This window comes from Pantherophis guttatus, chromosome 7 (genome assembly GCF_059756535.1).
Source record: "Pantherophis guttatus breed Tessera chromosome 7, ASM5975653v1, whole genome shotgun sequence".
Taxonomy (NCBI): Eukaryota; Metazoa; Chordata; class Lepidosauria; order Squamata; family Colubridae; genus Pantherophis; species Pantherophis guttatus.
Window position 1 is genome coordinate 82,258,194 of NC_142069.1, and position 24,155 is coordinate 82,282,348.

At 46.4% G+C, this 24,155-nt stretch overlaps 1 long non-coding RNA gene across 3 annotated transcripts; it reads left to right on the plus strand.

Moving 5' to 3' along the window:
- Window positions 1-1,196: 1,196 nt before the first annotated feature.
- On the plus strand, window positions 1,197-24,155 carry LOC117678918 (uncharacterized). 3 transcript variants are annotated; one of them, XR_015729017.1, is made up of 3 exons: window positions 1,197-1,573; window positions 17,994-18,376; window positions 19,980-24,155. It is a non-coding gene; the product is annotated as an uncharacterized LOC117678918 (long non-coding RNA). The 3 variants fall into 3 exon arrangements; XR_004595179.3 differs by lacking the exon at window positions 1,197-1,573 and adding an exon at window positions 16,770-16,842; XR_015729016.1 differs by lacking the exon at window positions 1,197-1,573 and adding an exon at window positions 17,293-17,914.

Consider the following 24,155-nt stretch of genomic DNA (forward strand, 5'->3'; position numbering starts at 1 on the left):
TTTGCTTCAAAGCTGATTTTCATTTAAAACCACGTTTAAGGCTGACCACCTTCTTCTTCCCCTAAAATAGCAAGGGAAGGGGATGGGGGGAAAAAAACACAAACACCACCCAACATACCTGTGGGAGATCTGTTAGCTGGATCCTCCTCTTGCCAGCCTGTGTGGTCCTCTTGGCTCAGATCCCTTTGCTACTTGGGAGGTCTTTAGTTAGAGTCCAACTTGGACTATAGAACTTAGTGGGCGATTTTAAGCGAGTTGCCTCCCATTCACTTCTCTATCAGTCAAACACAATGATTTCCCATCTCGTAGAGCTGGGAGGTTGAATGGAGAGCCCATCAACACGTGGAGCAAAGTGGAGCGAATGCCCCCTTGTTCAATCGGCAGGATATTAAGGAAGCATCTCTAAATATCTGTGTTGACAAAAGAGGGATTTTTATCACGGGAGGACTGATGTTTCCATCCAGAAGGCCCCATTCTGTTGAGAGAGGTTCGTTTTTAATTTTGCCCGTGTGCTGACATGAAACTCCTATTTTCTCAGGGTAGTTTTTGTTTTTTAGTTGTGAAGTCATGTCCGACCCATCGCGACCCCATGGACAACGCTCCTCCAGGCCTTCCTGTCCTCTACCATCCCCTGGAGACCATTTAAGCTCACGCCGACTGCTTCAGTGACTCCATCCAGCCACCTCGTTCTCTGCCGTCCCCTTCTTCTTTTGCCCTCAATCGTTCCCAACATTAGGCTCTTCTCCAGTGAGTCCTTCCTTCTCATTAGGTGGCCAAAGTATTTGAGATTCATCTTCAGGATCTGGTCTTCTAAAGAGCAGTCAGGGTTGATCTCCTCTAGGACTGACCGGTTGCATCGCCTTGCAGTCCAAGGGACTCGCAGGTGTCTTCTCCAGCATCAGAGTTCAAAGGCCTCAATTCTTTGGCGCTCAGCCTTCCTTATGATCCAACTTTCACAGCCATACATAACTGGGAAAACCATAGCCTTGACTATATGCAATTTTGCTGGCAGGGTGATGTCTCTGCTTTTTAGTATGCTGTCTAGATTTGCCATAGCTCTCCTCCCCAGGAGCAAACGTCTTTTAATTTCTTGGCTGCAGTCCCCATCTGCAGTGATCTTAGAGCGCAGGAAAATAAAATCTGTCACTACCTCCATTTCTTCCCCATTTATTTGCCAGGAATTGAGAGGGCTGGGGGCCATGATTTTAGTTTTCTTAATGTTGAGTTTCAAGCCAACTTTTGCACTTTCCTTCTTCACCCGCATCAAGAGGCTCTTCAGTTCCTCTTCACTTTCTGCCATTAGAGTGGTATCGTCTGCCTGGAATTGGAGACCAGAACATTATTCTGCTGATTGGACACTGTTGCCCACTTCTGGGCTGAAATAAGATACGGTCCATTTCAACTGGAGCATTTCTTAAGCACTTCTGGGGTGCTTCTAGAATCCTAGGGAAGGGACCTTGGAGGTCATCTAGTCCAAGATTCTGGATCATACCATCCTGGATAATGGCTGCCCAATCTTTTTTGTTGTTGTTGTTGTAAACCTCTAACAATGGTGCATTGACAACTCTAGGAGGTAAGCAGTTCCATTGATTAATTGTTGTTATTCTCCGGAAATTTCTCTTTAGTTCCATATTGGATCTCCCTCTGATGAGCTTCCACCCGTAGCTTCTTGTCCTGTCTTCTGGTACCCTAGGGAATCCCCTCATCTCCATGACTGCTCCTCAAATGCCGGAAGATAGCTATTATGTCACCCCTAAGCCTTCTCCTTCTCTGATTTGCTGGAGGCCAGTAGAAACCATGAGGGTCTACTTTGTTGCTTTTCAACATTTGTATGACAATTTTGCAAAAAGGTCTTCTGGGAAATTGCATGTCCTTCTTGATACCCAGAGGTGGTATTCAGCCGGTTTGATCCAGTTTGGGCGAACCGGTAGCAGAGACTGCAGGTGGGCTGGGCTCATGCATGTAAGGCGCACACATGCATGAAGCAAGTGTGCAGAAGTCCAGGCACATGTGTGAAAGGCTTACACGCATGCGAGGTGAGCATGCGCGCGTGGGGCGAACAGGTGGTAAGAATATATGAAACCCACTCCTGTTGATATCAAATTGGTTTTTTTTTTCTGACTCTAATAACACAGTGAAAACTCATTCATTCATGCATTCAGTCCAAGTGCTTATAGAAGGCAACAATTAATAGACAATTTGTCACTGCATTTTTGTATTTACCAGATGAGCTCTTATTTTTGAACTTTCAGATTTACCGTAGCTTGCCAAGTTCTTATTTTTAAGCTAACTGCGCATGTCCACATTCCTTCACTTTCTTCTATCTTTCTTTGTTCTCCGGCCAAGAGACGTCTGGCAGGAACGCTGCCAAGATGTAATTAATTAGCTTGTAAGATGTTTTTACTTCTTTATAATAAAATGTGTTTATTAGAATATATCTCGGTTTTATTTTATTTTCTTTTTTTTTTTTATTGCAAAAGTTTTACAATTACATTTTCACCCCTTTTCCCCCCCCCACCCCCCCCAAACTTCCCAACCTCCCTAACCCTCCCTAACCCTCCCCTCCCCCCAGACTTCCCTATAATATACTCATACTCATAAAGAACCCTAATATAACACTTATATATAAACTTGAACCCCTCCCTCCCCTGTATAATTTTTCTCTTTACCTCATTACATTAAAAAATTTCCAATACATTATTTTCAAATAAAAGCTATTTGATACTTTCTAGTTTGATATTTGTTCTGAATGTATTCTATCCACCTTTTCCATTCCCACTCATAAGTCTCTTGTGAACAGTCTTTTAAATATGCTGAAATCTTCGCCATCTCTGCAAAACTAGCCATCTTCAAAGTCCATTCCTCAATAGTGGGCAAAGCTTCATTCTTCCAATATTTACCTATCAACAATCTTGCTGCTGTTATCATATACAATATCAATTTTGTTTCACCCAATGTAAAACCCTTAACTATACCCAATAAAAACAGTTGTGGAGAAAATTGAATTTTTTTCTTCAAAACATTCTGCATGACCCACCAAATTTTTATCCAAAAAGCCTTAACTTTCCTACAGGTCCACCAAACATGATAATACGTAGCATCCAAACATTCACATCTCCAACATTTTGGCTGAACATTAGGGTACATACATGACAACTTTTTGGGATCTAAATGCCATCTATAAAACATTTTGTAGAAATTTTCCCTCAGATTCTGCGACTGTGTAAATTTAACATTCTGAACCCAAATTTTTTCCCATGTTTCCAGCATCACTGGTTCTTCAAAATTCTGTGCCCACTTAATCATACAGTCTTTAACTAATTCGGTTTCTGAATCTCTTTCTAGCAAAACATTATAAAGCCTTTTGATATGCATTGGACCTTTCTCTCTTATATGTCTAACCAATTCTTCCTCATGCAACATAATACCAGTTTTTTGGTCCTCTTTCCATCTCAATTGTAATTGAGCACAGCTCCCATAGCACCATCCTTCCCTTTGATGTTATTGAAATTCTGTGACAAGAAACTGAAAAATTGCATAATTCTTCATCAGTTTCCAGGGGGAAAAATGACATCAAGGTTAATGCACCCCCAAAAAATCTAAGGAAGTCTTCCCCAGGACCCCAAAAGGGAGATAAATGGGCCTATAATTCCTGGAAATTCATTCTGGAACCAGATTTGCTCCAGGAAAGAGAACAGGTGGCAAATATCAAGGCAGGAATCAAGATTTGGCATTACTGAAAGATGCTCAACCTCGAAGGTGCATTTGGAAATTACAGCTGGCAATTGGGCAGAGATGGCTGGGGACATTCACTCAAGAAATATCTGCCACCCTTTGAACAAAGAAATGAAAACAAATCGACAAGGTTGCGATAGCAGTGAATATCTGTAGCATGGATGGAGGGTGAGCGTGGAGGTTTGTCCTCTGAGCTTGTGGGTTGGTTCGTTTCGTTACCTGGCTAGGTAACATCTTCTTCAGCGGAATCTGAGGAATGTCAGTGTCGGTGTTTTGCTTATAAGGGCTTTGTGTGGTCAGTAGGTCTCGTGATGGGAGGGTTACGTCAGCTGAGGGTCTTATGATGGTCAGGTGTGGGTATCCGAAGCAAAACATCCAGATTCGGTCACAGTTTTGTTCCAATCTGGTGAACTCTCAGGCTTCCTCTTTCCGCCATGTATTCAAAATGGACAGTGATTAACATTTATATGTATTTATATGCATGGGTGTAGGTACATCCATATGTATGTATAGAGCATGTCTATGTGTGTGTTATGTATGCGTACACTTTTGGGAGCAGGCGACACAATTTCATTTTTAATGGGTGCCAGAGTGCCCACAGTAAATAATGACAATAAAGCAAGGGTGTCAAACAAAAGGCCCACGGGACAGATTCGACCTGCAATGTGCTTGGATCCAGCCTGTGGGGCCATCCTGGAAAATGTAAGGGGCCAACCTGTGATGTTTCGGCCTGGTTTACCCAATGCATAGGGGAAACATCGGGCCAACATGGCTTTGGCCCGGTCTACCAAGTGCTAAGGGGAAACATTGGGCCAGCGTGGCTTTGGCCCAGTTTACCCAATTCATAGGGGAAACATCAGGCCAATGTGGCTTCGGCCCAGTTTACCGAATGCATAGGGGAAACATCAGGTCAATGTGGCTTCGGCCCGGTCTACCAAGTGCTAAGGGGAAACATTGGGCCAGCATGGCTTCGGCCCAGTTTACCCAATGCATAGGGGAAACATCAGGCCAATGTGGCTTCGGCCCAGTCTACCAAGTGCTAAGGGGAAACATTGGGCCAACATGGCTTTGGCCCAGTTTACCCAATGCATAGGGGAAACATCAGGCCAATGTGGCTTCGGCCCAGTCTACCAAGTGCTAAGGGGAAACATTGGGCCAGCATGGCTTCGGCCCAGTTTACCGAATGCATAGGGGAAACATTGGGCCAATGTGGCTTCGGCCTGGTCTACCGAGTGCTAAGGGGAAACATTGGGCCAGCGTGGCTTCGGCCCGGTTTACCCAATGCATAGGGGAAACATCAGGCCAATGTGGCTTCGGCCCGGTCTACCAAGTGCTAAGGGGAAACATTGGGCCAGCATGGCTTCGGCTCGGTTTACCCAATGCATAGGGGAAACATTGGGCCAATGTGGCTTCGGCCCGATCTACCGAGTGCTAAGGGGAAACATTGGGCCAGCATGGCTTTGGCCCGGTTTACCCAATGCATAGGGGAAACATTAGGCCAATGTGGTTTCGGCCCAGTCTACCAAGTGCTAAGGGGAAACACTGGGCCAGTGTGGCTTCGGCCCAGTTTACCGAATGCATAAGGGAAACATCAGGCCAATGTGGCTTCGGCCCAGTCTACCAAGTGCTAAGGGGAAATATTGGGCCAGCATAGCTTCGGCCCGGTTTACCCAATGCATAGGGGAAACATTAGGCCAATGTGGTTTCGGCCCAGTCTACCAAGTGCTAAGGGGAAACACTGGGCCAGTGTGGCTTCGGCCCAGTTTACCGAATGCATAGGGGAAACATCAGGCCAATGTGGCTTCGGCCCAGTCTACCAAGTGCTAAGGGGAAATATTGGGCCAGCATAGCTTCGGCCCAGTTTACCGAATGCATAGGGGAAACATCAGGCCAATGTGGCTTCGGCCCGGTCTACCAAGTGCTAAGGGGAAATATTGGGCCAGCATAGCTTTGGCCCAGTTTACCCAATTCATAGGGGAAACATCAAGCCAACGTGGCTTCGGCCCAGTCTACCAAGTGCTAAGGGGAAACATTGGGCCAGCGTGGCTTCGGCCCACTTTACTGAGTGCTAAGGGGAAACATTGGGCCAGTGTGGCTTCGGCCGTCTACCCAGTATGAAGAGAAAACATGCCAGCAGTTTTGGGAGTGGCGTCAAGCTAGCCATGGCCACCCAGTTAGCCCTCCCCCCCCGAGGTCAACCGCAACCCTGATGGGCCCTCAGTGAAATTGAGTTTGATACCCCTGCAATAAAGGTTTTCTTATTTTAGGTTCCCTACAAATCCTCTGGAGACACATTGCATTCCCATTATTGAAGGCCAGATCACGTGACGAGAGTGACTTTGACCTTGACACAATCTCCTAATGTAGCAATTTCGGTCCCCAGGGCCTTCGTGGAGGACACGATGACGTGTTCCTGAACTGTATTTGCACACTCCAAAGAGTGGTGCTTGACTTGACTTCAGCAGCCAAGAATGGTGGCCCAAGGCTGCCTTCTCAGCTAACTTTCTCCCAGAGAGGTAATTAGCGTATGGAAAAAAAAAAAGTCAAATAAGATAAAAAAAAATCCCAGACTGGGATAATTGGGTGAGCATGCCCTATAACCGCTTATTACAAATATGCTGTTTGGACTCAGTCTTTTGTTTCATTTCTTCACCAGGCACATTTTGTGGTCACTGAACATGTTTGGATTTCATGATGCTGGTTTTAAAGAGGGGGAAAAATTCCCTCCCCCCCTTTTGGGGACTCATTCTTCACATCTTAGGCTTCTGATCATCTGTTTTTATATGTCCTAGGGCTGTTCACACATTTTTTTTTTTTAACTCTAGACACGCTGGATATTGTTTTGACATGTCTGTGTTTCTCTACAAACCAATAAATTAGGTGAAGGGTATGGGAAACTGCAGATATACTAAATAGAGAGACAGTTTGGTGTAGTGCTTAAGATGTTGGCCTAGAAACCACGAAACTGGGAGTTCCACTTCTGCCTTAGGCACGAAAGCTGGTTGGGGTGATTTTAGGCCAATTATTCTCTCCCAGCCCAACTCATCTCACAAAGTGTTTTTTTTGCGGGCACAACTGGAAGAGGAAGGAATATAAGGTACGTTTCATGCCTTAGATACCCGTGATGGTGAACCTATGGCACGCGTGCCACAGGTGGCACACGGAGCCGTATCAGTGGGCACGTGAGCGTTGCTCTAGTTCAGCTCCGGCGCTGAGCCAGCCAATTTTCAGGCCTTCTGGGCCAGGGGTGAGTTCCACTTACCTTTACTACCGGTTCGCAGCATTTCCCGACTTCTGGCCGGCCTGTTTCCGGCCTCCGGAGGGCTTCTGGAGGCGGGAGGAAGGCCATTTTCGTGCCCCACAGGCTCCTAGAAAGCCTCTGCAGCCTGGGGAGAGTGAAAAACGGGCCTTCTGGTCCCATTAGAAGTTGGCAAATTTGCCATTTCCAGTCTCTGGAGGGCCTCCGGGGGCTGGGGAAGGCCGTTTTTGCCCTCCTCAGGCTCCTAGAAAGCCTCTGGAGCCTGGGGAGGGCAAAAAAACGGGCCTACCGGGCCCACCATGCCATCACATGCCAAAAACGAGGGGGAGAGTGGGGGGGTCACATGTGCATGCGTGGGGGGTGTGGGTGCATTGAATTATGGGTGTGGGCATGCGCATGCGACCCCCCCTGTGCTCCCCCTGCTTTTGGCACACGATGGCAAAAAGGTTAGTCATCACTACCTTATACAGTAATAAAGGTGGGATAAAATCAGATAATAAATAACAGAATAACAGAGTTAGAAGAGGCCTTGAAGGTCTTCTAGTCTAAACCTCCTGCTCAAGCAGGAAATTCTATACCTGTGATGGTGAACCTATGGCATGCGTGCCGGATGTGGCACACAGAGCCATCTCTCGGGGCATGCCAGCCGTCGCCCGCTGCTCTTCCGGATTCCGGTGCACTAAACTTCTGGTTTCTAGTGCATGCATGCACACCGGCCAGCTGCTCTTCATGTATGCTTGCATATCAGAAAGGCCACATGCGCTTGCCCAAAACCGATAGCTCAGCTTCCTGGCGCACGTATGCTCTTCCGGTTTCCAATGCTCCCGCGCGTGCACGCCGGGGAACTGCTCTTCCGGTTTTTGGTGCTTCCGCGTGTATATGCCACTAAACTGATCTTCCGGTTTTTGGCGCTACCATGTGTGCACACTGGGGAACTGCTCTTTTGGTCTCCGGCATTCCCGCGCGTGCAGGCCAGAGAACTGCTCTTCCGGGTTTTGGCGCTCCCGCGCGTGTATGCCACTAAACTGATCTTCCGGTTTTTGGCGCTACCATGTGTGCGCACTGGGGTACTGCTCTTCTGGTTTCCGGCACTCCCGCGCGTGCAGGCCAGAGAACTGCTCTTCCGGGTTTTGGCACTCCCGCGCGTGTATGCCACTAAACTGATCTTCCGGTTTTTGGCGCTACCATGTGTGCGCACTGGGGAACTGCTCTTCTGGTTTCCGGCACTCCCGCACGTGCAGGCCAGAGAACTGCTCTTCCAGGTTTTGGTGCTACCGTGCATGTGCACCAGGGAACTATTCTTCTGGTTTCCAGTGTTCCCGTGCGTGTACGCCAGTGAGCTGCTCTTCCCTTTTCTGGCACTCTCGCACACGCAGGCACTCCTGTTTCAGCACTCGATGCTGAAAAGATCCGCCAACACCGCCCTATACCGTTTCAGACAAATGGTTATCCAATCTCTTCTTTAAAAACTTCTTCCTAGTGTATTCTCATGGGTGATGAGTCCGCTTTTCGGATCACCACGTTGCATGGTCAGCTGCATCTCCATGGTGCTGGTCCACAGCTTGCCTATCTTTGTTGATGGTGTCTTGCCTTCTCTGTTTTGGATGCCCATGAGGTTGCCAAGCATTGACTTCTAGTTGGTAGGTAGTCTTGGCCATGGTGGAAGGTGCTGCTCACTGGACATGTTCCCACCAGCGGAGCCGGCCTTCTCTCATCTTCTCTATAATTGGTGCCACACCAAAATGTTGTCGAATGGTGTCATTTGTGATCAAGAAGGGAGATGCCCGATATCCAACAGAGCATTCGCATTTCCATGCCATGGAGATAGCTTTTGGTCTCTGTTGTTGCTGCCCAGCATTTGGTGCCATACAGTGCAACAGGGCGGATGGTTGTCCTGTAAATCTTAGATTTAAGATGGGTTTGGCATTTGTCTGTCACATAACACACTGGTGAGTTCTCGCCAACACATCCAGGTTGCATTCACCCTTGCTCGCACCTCACCTCTTCTTTAAAAACTATTATGGCCCTCTTCTGCCAAGTTCATATAAGACTTCCAATCTAGACCCCCATCCTGACAAAACCCCCCCCCAAACCCTGGCAATTTCTAAACTCCTGGCTTCCATCCAGCGGTCATCCAGATTTCTGCAGTCCAAACTCACAGCTACCTCAGCAGATCGAGATGGAGGGTTGGAGGAAAGATACCGTTCTCTCTGAAGATGCTCCCAGCAGTTCTCTGCCTTTCTCCCGAGTGATGCCCAACCAGCCAGACCTGTTTGATGGCTTTCAGCTCCAACCTTCACTCAAAACAATCAAGATTTATCCCTTGCCTCCATAAAATGTAGTATAACATAAGCTGACGTAAATACAGCCAAAATATTCCTCCTCACCATCGCCCCATCTCAGCTGTTTGAGTTCCAACCAACTCCTGCTTTTGCTTTCTAAGAAAGCTTATACGACACCCCAGAGGTGGGATTCACTTACCTTCCCTACCGGTTTGTAAATGCGAGCATGCGTGCATTACGCAGTGCTCGCGCATTATGTCCAGGCGGGTGGGTGGAGCCTCCTGCAGTTACCACTACCGGTTTGCTCGAACCGGATAGAACCAGCACTCAAAAGCCCAATTGGGCTTATTATCAGGGGATGTTTTATTTTCGGGGAAACAGGGTAGATGGCATCAGAGATTCTGACCAGAGGTAGGTTTCACATAATTTTACCACCGGTTCGCCGCACACCGAAAATGTAAGAGCGTGTGTGCCTTCTGTGCATGTGCACAACTTTCTGCGCATGCGCGCAACCTGTGCATGCGCTTTGCTCGTGCACGCAGCTTGCATACATGCACGCAGCTTAGAAAATGTGGCTAAATAGGATGGCATAGTGCTGGGGTGGGCAGGCAGGCCTACCCACAGGTCGCCACTACCGCTTCGCCCGAACCGGTCCGAACCGGCTGAATACCACCACAGATTCTGACAAATTTAAATATTCCATGCCATCTAGTGATCATCTGGGTGGCATGGAAGAGCTCCTTGAGGCTATAAGGCAAGGGTGGGAAATGATGGCCCCTTTATGACTTGTGGACTTCAACTCCCAGAATTCCTGAGCCAACCATGCTGGCTCAGGAATTCTGGGAGTTGAAGTCCACAAGGGCCATTGTTTCCCCACCCCTGCTGTAAGGAGTGGTCTGGCTTGCTCTACATCTTCAACAAGGCTATATTTACTTGTGACTTTCAATTCCTAATCAGCCCAGTGGAAACAAGGTGTGTGTTGTGTTTGGATTATAGTCATTAACTGAGGCGAGGATGTCAACGTAACATCAGTTTATTTCAGGCAACAGCAAAACATTAGAACACTGAACTGTCAGTCTATCTGACAGTTTGCCTTTTTATACTTGGCAAACAGAACAGCATTAACCAATCAGGAAACGAGTAACTCCCGCACTTAGCATAACCCCGTCCCAACCAATCAGGTGCAGGCATTTCCATCGCTATGGTAACGCGCCGACACAACAGTGTGATTTTGGACTTCTGTGATCTTCTGGATCTGACCCAGGAGTGGTATTCACTTACCTTTGCGACCAGTTCGCAAATGTGAGCATGTATAGAGCGTCAAAAACATGGATAAATAGGATGTGATGACATCTGGGCGGGTGGGCGGAGCCTCCCACAGCCGCTGATACCACTTCGCCCGAACCGGATAGAACCGACTGAATTCTACCACTGATCTGACCGATGGACATCTTGGATTCTGGAGTTGGTTGCCCCAACCTTGCTGCTCTCCTTTCCACTCCTGAAGATGACAGATTGATTCATGTGTTCGTTCTTGACTTCTCGGAGGACATCTCGGCAATTTTGTGGTCAGCTCCTTACTCTGCCACCTTCCCCTGCCTGTGTCAACCCCCAACCGTCGGACTACAATCTTCCTTGTGTTCTTCCCCTTTCGAAGAGGGAACGCAAAGACTTGTTAGGAAGAAAGGCGGTTGTGAGAGTCGATGCTTTGCTCTGCCAGTTTCCAAGCTCTTTATGTATTGATTAAAAGCATCGTTTAAAAAAATAAAAAAATAAAATCAAAGTCAGCTGGCTCAGCATGCCAGCCACTTCGCTTTGGGCCCATCAACGCCAGCTGTACCATAAAGTGATTCACAATGATTTTTATTTATGTCCTCCGATCCTTTCACGCCCCCGTCCCTTTCAGTATTTTGGCATTTACTGTATTCAGTTGGGTTCCTTGGCTGCCCTTCGCAATGTGCTCTTCATTAGGTTTAATTTGATTTTGCTGTGTTTTATTTTGCGGGCAGATGTGCTACCTTAATGGCTTTGGCTGCAAGGGGGACTATCCAATAGAGAGGGTTTTTTTGGGGGGGGAGGGCGGGAAACGGGGGACACAGAGCCAGAGCCAGGAATTGCTAAGAAGGTCCACTTAAAAAGTAATTTATGGCAGGCGATCTACAGGGAGAAGCAAATTGGCCAAACCGATGTTTATTTTCATGAAAGAATAAGCATAGCCAGAAACAGGGAGTGTCTGCAGTGAGGTGAGGTCAAAAATGTCAAAATGGCAGCTACTCGAACCCAAACCAGTGGTGGGTTGTTACTGGTTCGCCCCGGATCAGGCAAACTGGTAGTGGTGGCTGTGGGAGGCTCCGCCTACCCCGCTTGGATGCTTCTGTACACGCGCAGAAGTGTCTCACGAGCAAACCGGTAGCGACCTAAATTGAACTACAGACCCAAACCTTATGACAATTGTAAAAAAGGGGTGGGGCTTTGATTGCAGGGGTGTGGCTGCTGCTATCTTGGCCTCCCGTTAGCGTCCCTACTCGAGGGGGGAAAAAGTGGAAAGCAGGTTATTTATCTATGGAGCATGGGTTTGTGTGTTTCTGTGTGTGTCTGTTTTAAGAAAGGCAAGATGGCAGACGTTGCAGTACGACCGAATCCCTTCCCATTTATGTGTATGTGTACATCTTGACTACTGCTGGAAGAAAAATCCAGCTCCTGTTCCAAGCCAGGAATAAAATGGAGGTTGATTGGAAAGAAAGAGTCTGTTTATCGGTGAACAGAACCAAACAACACACACACAGCGTGCGGTTCTGGGACAGCTGACAAAATGGAGTTGAGAGTGAGTGGGTTTTATATCTTCTGGATCCCTAAGGGGTCACGTAGGGGTCATGGCTGGCTCTATAGGCAAAAGAGGAAATGCAAATCCTAGGTGTTTGTCTGAGCTAATCTTGTCAACCTTTGGCTTGTTGCTTATCTGAGGTTTCTGTCTGACCCAGTCTTTCTGAACTGATTACCAAATCTGTATTTCTAAAAGCTGGCCTCCTCAGTTTCTGCTTGGGGCAGGGAGACTGGGGCTGGTTTCTGCCTCCCTTAAGTTTTTTCCCCCCCATTTCTCCTTTAGGGGAAATATTCTGTCCTGCCTTTTTAATATTCCCCAAATATTTCCTTCTCTAGGAGGATGGGTGGGTGGGTGCTGACTTTCTACACTACCTCCTCTTGACTTCCTGGGTGCCACTACTGGAAAGCTACAGTAGTGGCCAAAATTGTGGAAACCTTTTGGGAAAAGTGTATTTTCTAAAACTAGCTAATAACTCCACTTTTTTTTTGGAGTAGTACCATAAAATTATATATCAATGGAAAGATAATTTAATCAAGAATGAAATGCAATAACTTTTATGACAGATTTGCTATTAGAATAGCAGTTACAGTATAAAGGAGAAAAGTGAAACACATAGAAAAAACGAGATGTACAAAAATGATCACCATGTTAGTTAATACTTAGTTGGGTAACCTTTAGCATGAATGATGGCCTTACAACGTCTTCCCATGGAGTGAACCAAGTCTTTTAGTTCTGCAGCTGTTCTAATGTGAAACCAAGATTGAATGAGGCTTCTATTAACTGGGTTTTATTGCTGGGTTGCTTCTGACTAACAAGTTTCTTTAGTCGGCTCCCTAGATTTTTAATTGGGTGAAGGTCTGGGCTATTCCCAGGCCATTCCAGCAGTGGAATAGGATTATCTTGAAACTCCCACCCAAAAAAGTTGTGTTATTAGCCATCAAACCTCAAAAACACACTTTTCCCAAAAAGTTTCCACAATTTTGGCCACTACTGTATATACAGCAAACCAGGAAATAATAATACTTTAGTTATTTGGAAGATTTCCATCAAAGTGCACCAGCTAATCAAGTAAATCACATCAATCTTTATTATGGTGTTGGACAAACAGGCAGCTAGCGTTTTTTTGCTTGACTAAGCTTTATATTCCTTTATGCTCTACTTTCAATTCCCTCCACCTTCTTAATATGCACTCTTTTCTTCTTGAGTTCCTAGCCAAACAGAAACACCACCACCCCCTCAGTTTTATCTCTGCAGGAGTCACAAAAGTCAAGATGGCGACCACGAGCACCTGATTGGCCAATAAAATGACAGGGGTTTGATTACACAAATATGGCCACCATCTTGGATTTTCTGAAACCGCCCCTCACCAGTGGTGAAATCCAATTTTTTTTATTACTGGTTATGTGGGCATGGCTGGAGAAGGATACTGCAAAATCTCCATTCCCACCCCACTCCAGGAGGAAGGATACTGCAAAATCCCCCCTCCCCACTCCTGGGGAAAGGATATTACAAAATCTCCATTCCCACCTCACTCTGGGGCCAGCCAGAGGTGATATTTACCAGTTCTCCGAACTACTCAAAATTTCCACTACTGGTTCTCCAGAATCTGTCAGAACCAGCTGGATTTCACCCCTGCCCCTTAAATCACAGCAGTGGTTGAGTTAGTAACACGGTTGTTAAGTGAATCTGGCCTTCCCCGTCGACTTTGCTTGTCAGAAGGTCACCAAAGGGGTCATGTGACCCCGGGACACTGTGACCATCATAAATATGAGCCAGTTTCCAAGCATCCGAATTTTGATCACATGACCATGGGGGGAAAAAAGTCACTTTTCCCAGCGGTGTTGAATTTGGAACCGTCATTAAACGAACGGTTGTTAAGTCGAAGGATCCCTGTATTTAAAGCAAGCTTCATTTCAATGTTTCTTTCTTTCTTTATTCATTAAATTTCTATACCGCCCTTCTCCCGAAGGACTCAGGGCGGTGAACAGCCAGAAGATAAAACACAGAGATACAAAAATTTAAAATAGATTAAAAATGAATTAAATAATTTGGCTGAATTTAAAATACCCCATAATTCAAACAGATTAAAATTTGTATTTAAAATTTATATTTAAAAGGGGAAAAGATTTAGGCCAGGCCAGCTTGATGAAATAAAAACGTTTTAAGCGCGCGACGGAAGGTGCGCAGATCCGGGATCCTCCGTATCTCCGGGGGGAGCTTGTTCCAGATCGTAGGTGCCCCCACAGAGAAGGCTCTCTCCCTAGGGGCCGCCAGTCAACATTGTTTGGCCGACGGCACCCAGAGAAGCCCCTCTCTATGGGAGTGTACTGGCCGGTGGGAGGCTATTGGTTGAAGCTGACCATGGTGTTTCCCGTTAAGCAGTACATCATTTTGGGATTTGGACACGGGTAGGCTGCTGGGGGTTCGCAGGGGTTCGGGAGAACCTCTAGCTAAGATGCTGTGCAGTTCAGAGAACCCCCAAATCCCACTCTTGGCTGGCCCTGCCTACCCCTCCCCTCCCCTCTCCTCTCTGGAGTCCCCACGTGGCTCATTTTAGATACAGGTAACTTCAGGGTGTGTGCGGAGACTCCTGGAGGGCGAAAAACTGGCCTACCGGAAGTTTGGGAAAGCTGCTGACTGTTTCTGGCCTCCAGAGCCTGGGGAGGCTGTTTTTGCCCTCCTGGAGGCTCGAGAAAAGCCTCTGGAGCCTGGGGAGGGCAAAAACACCCCCCGGCCATGGTGCAGGAGGCCGACTAGGCCACGTCCACCCACCAACGGAGCAGAGAACCCCTCGCTAAAATTTTTGAAGCCCACCCTTGGGTTCTGGGGGGTCTTTGAGAGGCTTAGCCAATACTCCTCCTTCCATTCTTTGACTCTCCTTGGCCTCAGAGCACGGCAGTTACTACGTGCTGGAGCTGTACTACACAAACGACACAAATGGTAGGCCTGTCTGTGGGATTCCCACATCAATCTTTCCTGGGCCTAAATAGAGCAGCCAGAGGCAGGGGAGAAAAGCAGCTTGCTTGCTCTGGGTACCCACAAACTAGGGTCAAAGCCACCAGCATGGGAATATTTCTGTCAGTTATAGAGCCCGGAACAGTGATTCATTATCTTCATGAGTGTTCAGGCAAGCTGGCAGGAGGTGGGCTGGGGGCAGGGAAGGGAGCTCGAAAAACATTGACGTGGTCTTTCTCCAGATCAATGTGCCTGTATTCAACCATGGGCCAGAGAGAGTCCTTTCACGACTCCTGGCTCTCTCTCCAAGGAGGGTGCCCAGAGACAAGCGGGAGGAGGAGGAGGAGATGGTCAGTTAGAAGGGAGTCAAGAGAATCTTCTCCTCCATGTAAAAAAAAAACTGGGAGCTTTCGTTCCACCTTCTTAACTCTTGGCTAAACTAGGTCTGCAGGATCCAATCTGGGTCGGTCCCTGGGACAGAGATTTAGTCTTACGAGCTTTCTGCGCCAACTCAGGAAGCTCAAACCGCCCAAGGAGCTGCTGATCCAGTTCCTCAGAGGAATGATTGAGTCTGTCATCTGCACCTCTATAACTGTCTGGTTTGGTTCTGCAACCCAACAAGACAGACACAGACTTCAGAGGATAATTAGAACTGCAGAAAAAACAATGGCTACCAACCTGCCTTCCACTGAGGACCTGTATACTGCACAAGTCAAAAAGAGGGCTGTGAAAATATTTACAGACCTCTCGCATCCTGGACATAAACTGTTTCAACTCCTACCCACAAACGAGGCTTGTTGTTCTGCACACCAGAACAACTAGACACAGGGGCAGTTTTTTCCCGAACGCCATCACTCCACTAAACAAATAGTCCTTCATTGTCTTTCTATGTTGGAATAGAATAGAATGGAATGGAATGGAATGGAATGGAATGGAATGGAATGGAATGGAATAGAATAGAATAGAATAGAATAGAATAGAATAGAATAGAATAGAATAGAATAGAATAGAATAGAATAGAATAACAGAGTTGGAGGGGACCTTGGAGGTCTTCTAGTCCAACCTCATGCCTAGGCAGGAAACCCTACACCATTTCAGACAAATGGTTATCCAATCTCTTCTTAGAAACTTCCATTGTTGGAGCATTCACAACTTCTGGAGGCAAGTTGTTCCACTGATGCATTGTTCTAATTGTCAGGCAGTTTCTACTTAGTTCTAAATTGCTTCTCTCCTGCATTAGTTTCCACCCATTGCTTCTTCTCCTGCCTTCAGGTGCTTTGGTGAATAGCTTGACTCCCTCTTCTTTGTGGCAGCCCCTGAGATATTGGAAGACTGCTATCATGTCTCCCCTAGACTTCTTTTCATTAAACTAGACATACCCAGTTCCTGCAGCCGTTCTTCATATGTTTTATCTTACGGTCCCCTAATCATCTTTGTTGCTCTTCTCTGCACTCTTTCTAGAGTCTCAACATCCTTTTTACATCGTGGCGACCAAAACTGAATGCAGTATTCCAAGTGTGGCCTTACCAAGGCATGATAAAGTGGCATTAACGCTTCACGTGATCTTGATTCTATTCCTCTGTTGATGCATCTTAGAGAGGACTGTGAAGAAATGTGGAGTGACAGTATATATAAATCCAGTGGTGGGCTGCAACTGGTTTAAGAACCAGTTCTGTGAGTGCGCACTTTGCGTGCTTCACACACACACACACGCCTAATGCGCTTACAAGCAGCATTCAAAATACAGCAATTTGAAGCTCAGCTGCTTACCTTCTAAGGCAGCCCCGGTAAGTAGAACAGTGGAGGCGCGGAAATCAACTGTGCAGCGTGAATCAGCTGAGCCAGAAAGAAGGAAATATAGGACAGGATAGGATGGGGGCAGCTGGGCGGGGCCAGCTGATCGTCAGAACTACTAGTCCGAACCGGCAGCAGTCCACTTATAAATCTAAGTGCTATTCAGTGGTGGGTTTGTACCGGTTCGCGAACCGGTAGTGAAGGCAGCGGGAGGCTCTGCCCATCTGCCCGGACATCATCATGGACACTCTGCACATGTGCAGAAGGTTCTGTGCATGCACAGAACTCTGCACGCGAGGGAAGCAAGCGCGCGCACGAGCACGCTCCCAGTTCCGAACCGGTAGCGAAGGTAAGTGGAACCTACAACTGGTACTATTGCTATTACTGTGGAAGAAAAGGCACTTTAATCTACCGGGTGCGGTCCAAAAAAGTCAAGATGGCGTCTACGGATAGAGTGATTTAAGCTCCAGCCCATCTTACATGCCTCCTTCCACGCCTCCATCTCACACCTGCGGATCTGTTTCAAATGTCAGAATTCAAAATATTCCGTCCGAAGTTGCCAATCTAGCAGAACAAGTCCCATGAAAAGCTTGGAACCGGAATGAGGAGGGAAATTTCCTTCCCTGAGCGGCTTATTTTCCCATGCCAGTTTTCGCAACATTACAGGTGTTTGCCCCTAGTGTCCTGGCCAAGCTCCAAGCGTCAAAACAATATAATTAACCTCTGCTTTCCTAAATTGCAATTCTGGCCCCCTCCCTCTAGTTTCACCGAGTTGCTTAATTTCCGGTTGTGTTTGTCTCTCGGCGAACAGCCTTCGTCCGATTCCATGAGGTGGCTAGAAGTCTTGGCTTTCGTGGAAGTTGAGCTGGACTCAAAGAGCCGTTTTATTTATTTTACATTGTTTTTAAAAAGAATCATGCATTGTTCGTAATAATGGAGGCATTTCCTCTCATTTAAGCACAGGCCCAGGTTTAATTTGAGGTCTTCGGTTTTTTACTTTTTCGTTGCTTGCTGCTACTACTTTTAATTGATAGAAGTGCTTTCATCTTTTACAACTTTTGTGAGGTAAATTTTTCTTCATGGGATAAGAAAGGCTTAATTGAACACAAGGCTGGAGCATCTTATGCCTAATTTCTCCTTGCAGGGGACGGAAGATCTTTGCAGGCCTGAAGCAGGAATCAATCCTAAAGTTGGAAAGTCTGGAGGTCATCTAGTCCAACCTCCTGGTTAGCACAGGAATTCTCAGCTCATCCTGGACAAATGGATGTCTAACCTTTGCTTGAAAACCTTCAGTGTGGAGCCTCCATGATGCCAGGAGAGAAACTGTTCCCTTCTTCACAATTCCCACTGTCAGGAAATTCCTCCTTGCTTTGAATTTGGTTTTCTCTTTACTAAACCTCTTGTTAGTGATGGATTGCCACCGGTTTGCACCGGTTCGGGCGAACCAGTAGTAGCGGCGGCAGGAGGCTCTGCCCACCCGCCCGGACATCATCAAATAGGCTCTGCGCGAGCGAACCAGTAGCAAAGGTAAGTGAAACCCACCACTGCCTCTTGTCCTATCCCTAGAACTACACCTTCTTTTCTGTGAGACCCTGTAGAAAGTTAGCACCCACCCCTCTCCTACAAGAATGAAATATTCTAGGAAATATTAAAAAGACAGAATATTATACCTCCATGGATGAGAAAAGGAGAAACATGCTCTTGGAAAGCAGCCCTCACCTTTGTTAATAGCCCCAGAAAGGCTGGGCCAGCTTATCTACAACACAAAAGACCTTCACCCTCAGGACATAATAGGATTAGCCCTCTACCCATCTCACCACATGGCACCTGGGAAGATTACATCACCCATCAAGATTCAACCAAGCCTGGGATTCAAGGCAACCTACTAAATTACCCCTGCATGGCCTCATGGGAGTCTGACCACCAATCAGGATACCTGCCCTTACACAGGAAGTTCCAAGGCGGGGCCCAAGAGAGGGTATAAATCTCTCTCTCTCTCTCTCTCACCCATGTGCTCATTTTGCCCAGGACCCAAAACACCCATGGTCCCATTAAACCATCTTTCCAAGCAGTCTCCATGTTTCCAGTGTCTTTCTCTCCACTTGGAACTGAACCCAGATGGACATTTCTTCCAACAACCCCTTCATAGATTAGGAACCATGGTGCCGCAGTGGTTAGAATGCCAGGAGTTCGATTCTGACCATGCTCACGGTTGACTTTCCATTGGTAAAATGAGGACCCAGATTGTTAGGGGCAATATACTGGGCCTGTAAACCATTCAGAGAGTGCTGTAAAGCAAGGGTCCCCAAACTCTGGGCCCCGGCCCACTACTGGGCTGTGGTCTATTCACAACCGGGCCTCGTGAGCAGCGGGCCGATGCACACGTGCACGCAGCTCAACTTGCACAAGTGTGTGCCCACCAGCATGCCATTCACATGAGTTGATCTGCATACATGCATGTGCATACCGGCCCACCGCTAACATGGCCCGGTTCCCTTCTCCTAGCACATGTTCTGCCCTTTCCACCCATATAAGCAATGAAAGAGGAAGAGGCAACACACATCCTTTGTCCAAGCTCTGTTATTTCCTGAGCAAGTGGTTGGATTTGGCCCAGAGATGGAGAAGGAAAGGCAACTGAAAGGGAGCAATGCTGGTTGTGTGGTTGTGAAGCTATCATCAATAATTTTCAACCCCAACTCACATCTCACATCGGCTAACGACAGCGATTAACACAGTTGTTTGTCCTACTTTTATCAACGAAGAGTAATTCCCAGGTAACCTTAGCGTGAGCTGTGTTATACTGAATGCAGTGGTGGGATCCTCCCGGTTTAACAACCGGTTCGTTGATCATGTGTGCATTTTGAAGAAATCTTCACTTCCGCGTTTCTCTGGAGGAGAGACACAGCTGAGGCGCGGCAGAGCATGAATCGCTCTGCCGCGCGAATCAGCTGAGAAGATAAAGGTAGGAAAATAGCGCGGGCGGGCAGGTAGGCCCAGCTGATTGGCGGGATGAACCGGTTCGCTCCCAGCTGATCGTCGGAGCTACCGAACCGGTCCGAACCGGTAGAATCCCATTCCTGACTGAATGGAAATTTGAGCATTCTTTAATTTTCTTTAATTTCTTTTTCAGAAGCGTTTAAGCTACGAAGAAAGAATGGCTGGCAGGTTACTTGGACTGGAGAACGCTGCATCTGTGTTTGTATCACAGAATGAACAAAATGCAGAGGACACACAATTAAGCCTTTCTCCATTTTTAAGCGCTGTTGTTCTGTCACACTAAACACGGCCTTTGGCGAAAGGGCAAAATCATACCAAACCAAACCCCACGCGTTCTATAATTAGTACGGACCTTCAGATTAGAAATCAAATGTAACGGGATTGTAATTCCGTGACCTTGAGACTAGGAACCTCTTAAAATACTCATTAAAAAAAACCCACAGGGAGCTGTTTGTTGAGAAGTCTTGTTTTGTTTCTCATCCACACCTTTTAAATGCCAGAACATGCTAAAATCAAGGCCTTCGGGACTTCAGAAACAAACTCACATATCTGGCAGAGAATCCTAACCTCCCCAAAGAATAGGATCTTACTAGAATTTGTATGATTTATAGTAACAACTTCGGCATCATTAATTGAAAACCAGTAAGCTGCAGCCCTTGAAGGAAGGTTAGGAGGTTTGAAGTGTTTTTTGGGGGGGAACAAAGCTTCTATTGTGAGTTATACACTTACCAGGCGACCATCAAATTCTTCGCTGAAACCGGAGCTCGCCTGGCAGCGTCAAAAAGGGGTAGCCAAAGAGGGAAGAATCGCTGGCTTTGGAACAGCTGCCCTAGACTGGTACAGAAAGGGCCCTGGCAGGGCAACCTCCCTGGGCAGACAAAACACACGCTGCACAATGCTCCAAACAAGGAGAATATCTGGCCTGCGTAGAGCACATGGCATGATAGGGATTCAAAGGCTGTTCTAGACGGCAGCTGTGCTATGACCAGGAGATGTTTGGACTTTTTCCGCTGCAGACATGCCGGAGAAACTCGCAAGGGGAGTTGGTAGCTGCTAAAGCCGCTGAGAGTTTTGTGGCACTGCAAGCATGAACACAATTATTTTATTTTATTTATTTATTTATTTATTTATTTATTTATTTATTTGTCAAGCATATATAAGATAACAGGTAAAAGTATAAACATAATTTGAATACATGAAAAGAGCAAGAGTAAAAAGGAATATTAGGACAGGGATGGTAGGCACCGCTGGTGCGCTTATGCACGCCCCTTGCAGACCTCTTAGGAATGGGGTGAGGTGCACAGTAGACAGTTTAAGGTTAAAGTTTTGGGGGTTTGGGGAAGAAACCACAGAGTCAGGTAGTGCATTCCAGGCATTGGCCACTCTGTTGCTGAAGTCGTATTTTCTGCAATCGAGTTTGGAGCGGTTTACTTTGAGTTTGTGTCTATTATTTGCTCGTGTATTGTTGCGGTTGAAGCTGAAGTAGTCATTGACAGGTAGGACGTTGTAGCAGATGATTTTATGTACTACACTTAGGTCAGACCAAAGTCAGCATAGTTCTAAATTGTCTAAGCCCAAAATTTGAAGTCTGGTGGCATAAGGGATTTTATTGCGGGTAGAGGAATGGAGGACTCTTCTCGTAAAATACCTCTGGACTCTCTCAATTGTATTAATGTCCGATATGCAGTGCGGGTTCCAGACAGATGAGCTGGATTCGAGAATTGGTCTAGCAAAGGTTTGTATGCCCTAGTTTGCAGTACAATATTACCAGAGAAGAAGCTACGCAAGATTAGGTTAACAACTATTAATGCCTTTTTGGCAATGTTGTCACAGTGGGCTTTGGCACTTAGATCATTTGATATGACTACTCCAAGGTCCTTGACTGAATGAGGGTCATCTACAAGGTCATGTCCATCTCATTTGTATTTTATGTTTCAATTTTTTGAATTTTTTTGGTACTTTTGCATTTTTTTGTATTGTGGTGCAAGCTTTGGGGAGCTTGAACTGGGCTGTGTGGAGCAGGGAACTTTGGAGGGAACGTCCCTTTGAAGATCTCTTCAGCTTTCACCCAACATATCATATGGAAGCGAAGTTACAGGTAGTTCTCGACTTACAACAGTTCGTTTAGTGACCATTCCAAGCTGTGGTGGGTTCCTCCCGGCTCGGCCGAGCCGGTAGCGGTGACGATATGACGTCACCGAACCAGTTCTGCTCCCCGCCCCCCCGCATTATTCTTACCTTTTATTTGGCCCCACCCCCAATCTATTGCTGCCTCCTGAGTCCCAGCTGATCGTCTAGAAGGAAAAAAACTGTTTAAACTCTTGCCGTGGGGCTTCAAAGGGCCGCCCTACAGCTGATCAGTGGTAAAAGGCAGTTTGGTGGTAGACTGGTGCCTCCAAAAACAAATGAGTATGTCAAGTTACTCAGGGGCTGCCACAAAGAAGAGGGAGTCAAGCTATTCTCCAAAGCACCTGAGGGTAGGACAAGAAGCAATGGGTGGAAACTAATCAAGGAGAGAAGCAATTTAGAACTAAGGAGAAACTGCCTGACAATTAGAACGATTAACCGGTGGAACAATTTGCCTCCAGAAGTTGTGAATGCTCCAACACTGGAAGTTTCTAAGAAGATGATGGATAACCATTTGTCTGAAGTGGTGTAGGGTTTCCTGCCTAAGCAGGGGGTTGGACTAGAAGACCTCCAAGGTCCCTTCCAACTCTGTTATTCTCTATTCTATTCTCCAAAAGATCAGATCCGGACATTTGCAACTCACTATGCTGAGTCATCACACGTGCCTATGTAGGCCACCTCTCTGCCCAAAGTCGCTTCATACCACAAAGGAGCTTAGCAAGGAAGGTATAAAGGAAAAGGGAAAGACGCTTGATTACAGCTCTTGGAGAGCTGTCACATACAATTTACAAAGGCCTCTGTGCCTTGTCATTTCAAGGTACCAAAGCGGCTTGCAGAAGACGAGCTGCGGCTGGTACCAGTTATAATACGCTTACTGGGACAATGATAGCATTCAAGAGCTTTCAGGCCTCTGAAAAAATGTAGAAAGTGCAACTGTTAAGCTGGCTAAAGAGTGGGGTGGGTGGAAAGCTGTAGAGAAGAAGTGAAATAACCTGGGTTGGAAGCTTATTAATAGCAGCTTATCCCCGAGAGAATTATGGCAATATGGCAATTTCAGGATTGAGAAGATTTCACTGCTTGTAAAGGTAGTAATTGTTGGACTACAATAGCTGCTTATAATGATGCAACGTTGGGTACCTCAAGCTGTGTTCAAGTGTGTATCTGATACACATTATGTTCGATCAAATGTTCTCTCTGTTTTCTTTCTTTCTCTCTTTCTATCTATCATCTACCCATCTGTCTCTGTCTCTGTCTCCCTCTCTCTCTCTGTGTGTCTCTGTGTTTGTCTCTGTCTGTCTCTGTTTCTCTCTGTCTCTCTCTCTGTCTCTCTGTCTCTCTATATAATCATCTATCTATATAATCATCTATCTATATTTATCATCTCTCTCTTTATCATATCTCTCTCTCTCTCTCTATCATCTATGTACTTACGTATATATGTACATATGTACACACACACACATGTACATAAGTACATAGATGATAGATAGATAGATAGATAGATAGATAGATAGATAGATAGAGAGAGAGAGAGTGAGTGCTTGGGTGTATTTTCAATAAAGTATACAAAAATGATAGAAAGTAAAAAGAAAAGTGGAAACAATATCTAATATTTCCACTCTTTTTTCCTGTCAAGTAAGTATCATTGTATTCTTTTTCCTCTTTTCTTCTTTTTAAATTACTAGATCCAGAAATTATCAGTTCAATCTTTTCTTTTCTCAGCAAAAAAACAAAAAACAAAACAAAAAAAACAAAAAACAAAAAACAAAAAAACAAACTTATAAGGTTTCCCTTTCTTGTTTTCATTTTCCATGACTTAATTAGCAGTGGTTTCTGTTTTACACCACATTTTAATTTAGCTAAAATAAGGCTCACTTTCTCTCTTCCTTACCTTTGCATGACTTTTACTCTGAATATTTCGTTTGTTTGTTAGATTTGTGTGCCTCCCACCTTGTCTAGAGGCGACTCAGGACAGGATACAACAGTGGTCCCCAACCCCCGGTCCGCGGACCGGTGCCGGGCCGTGGAGTACCTGGCACCGGGCCGCGCAGCGGCCGGGGGACATGAACGCTGCAGCGCAAAGGCTCCTGGGCCATGCGCAATGGGCCGTGCGCAAAAGCTCCTGGGCCGTGCCCCCACCCCTGCGCGCGCTCAGCGGGCCGCGGCGATAAAAAGGTTGGGG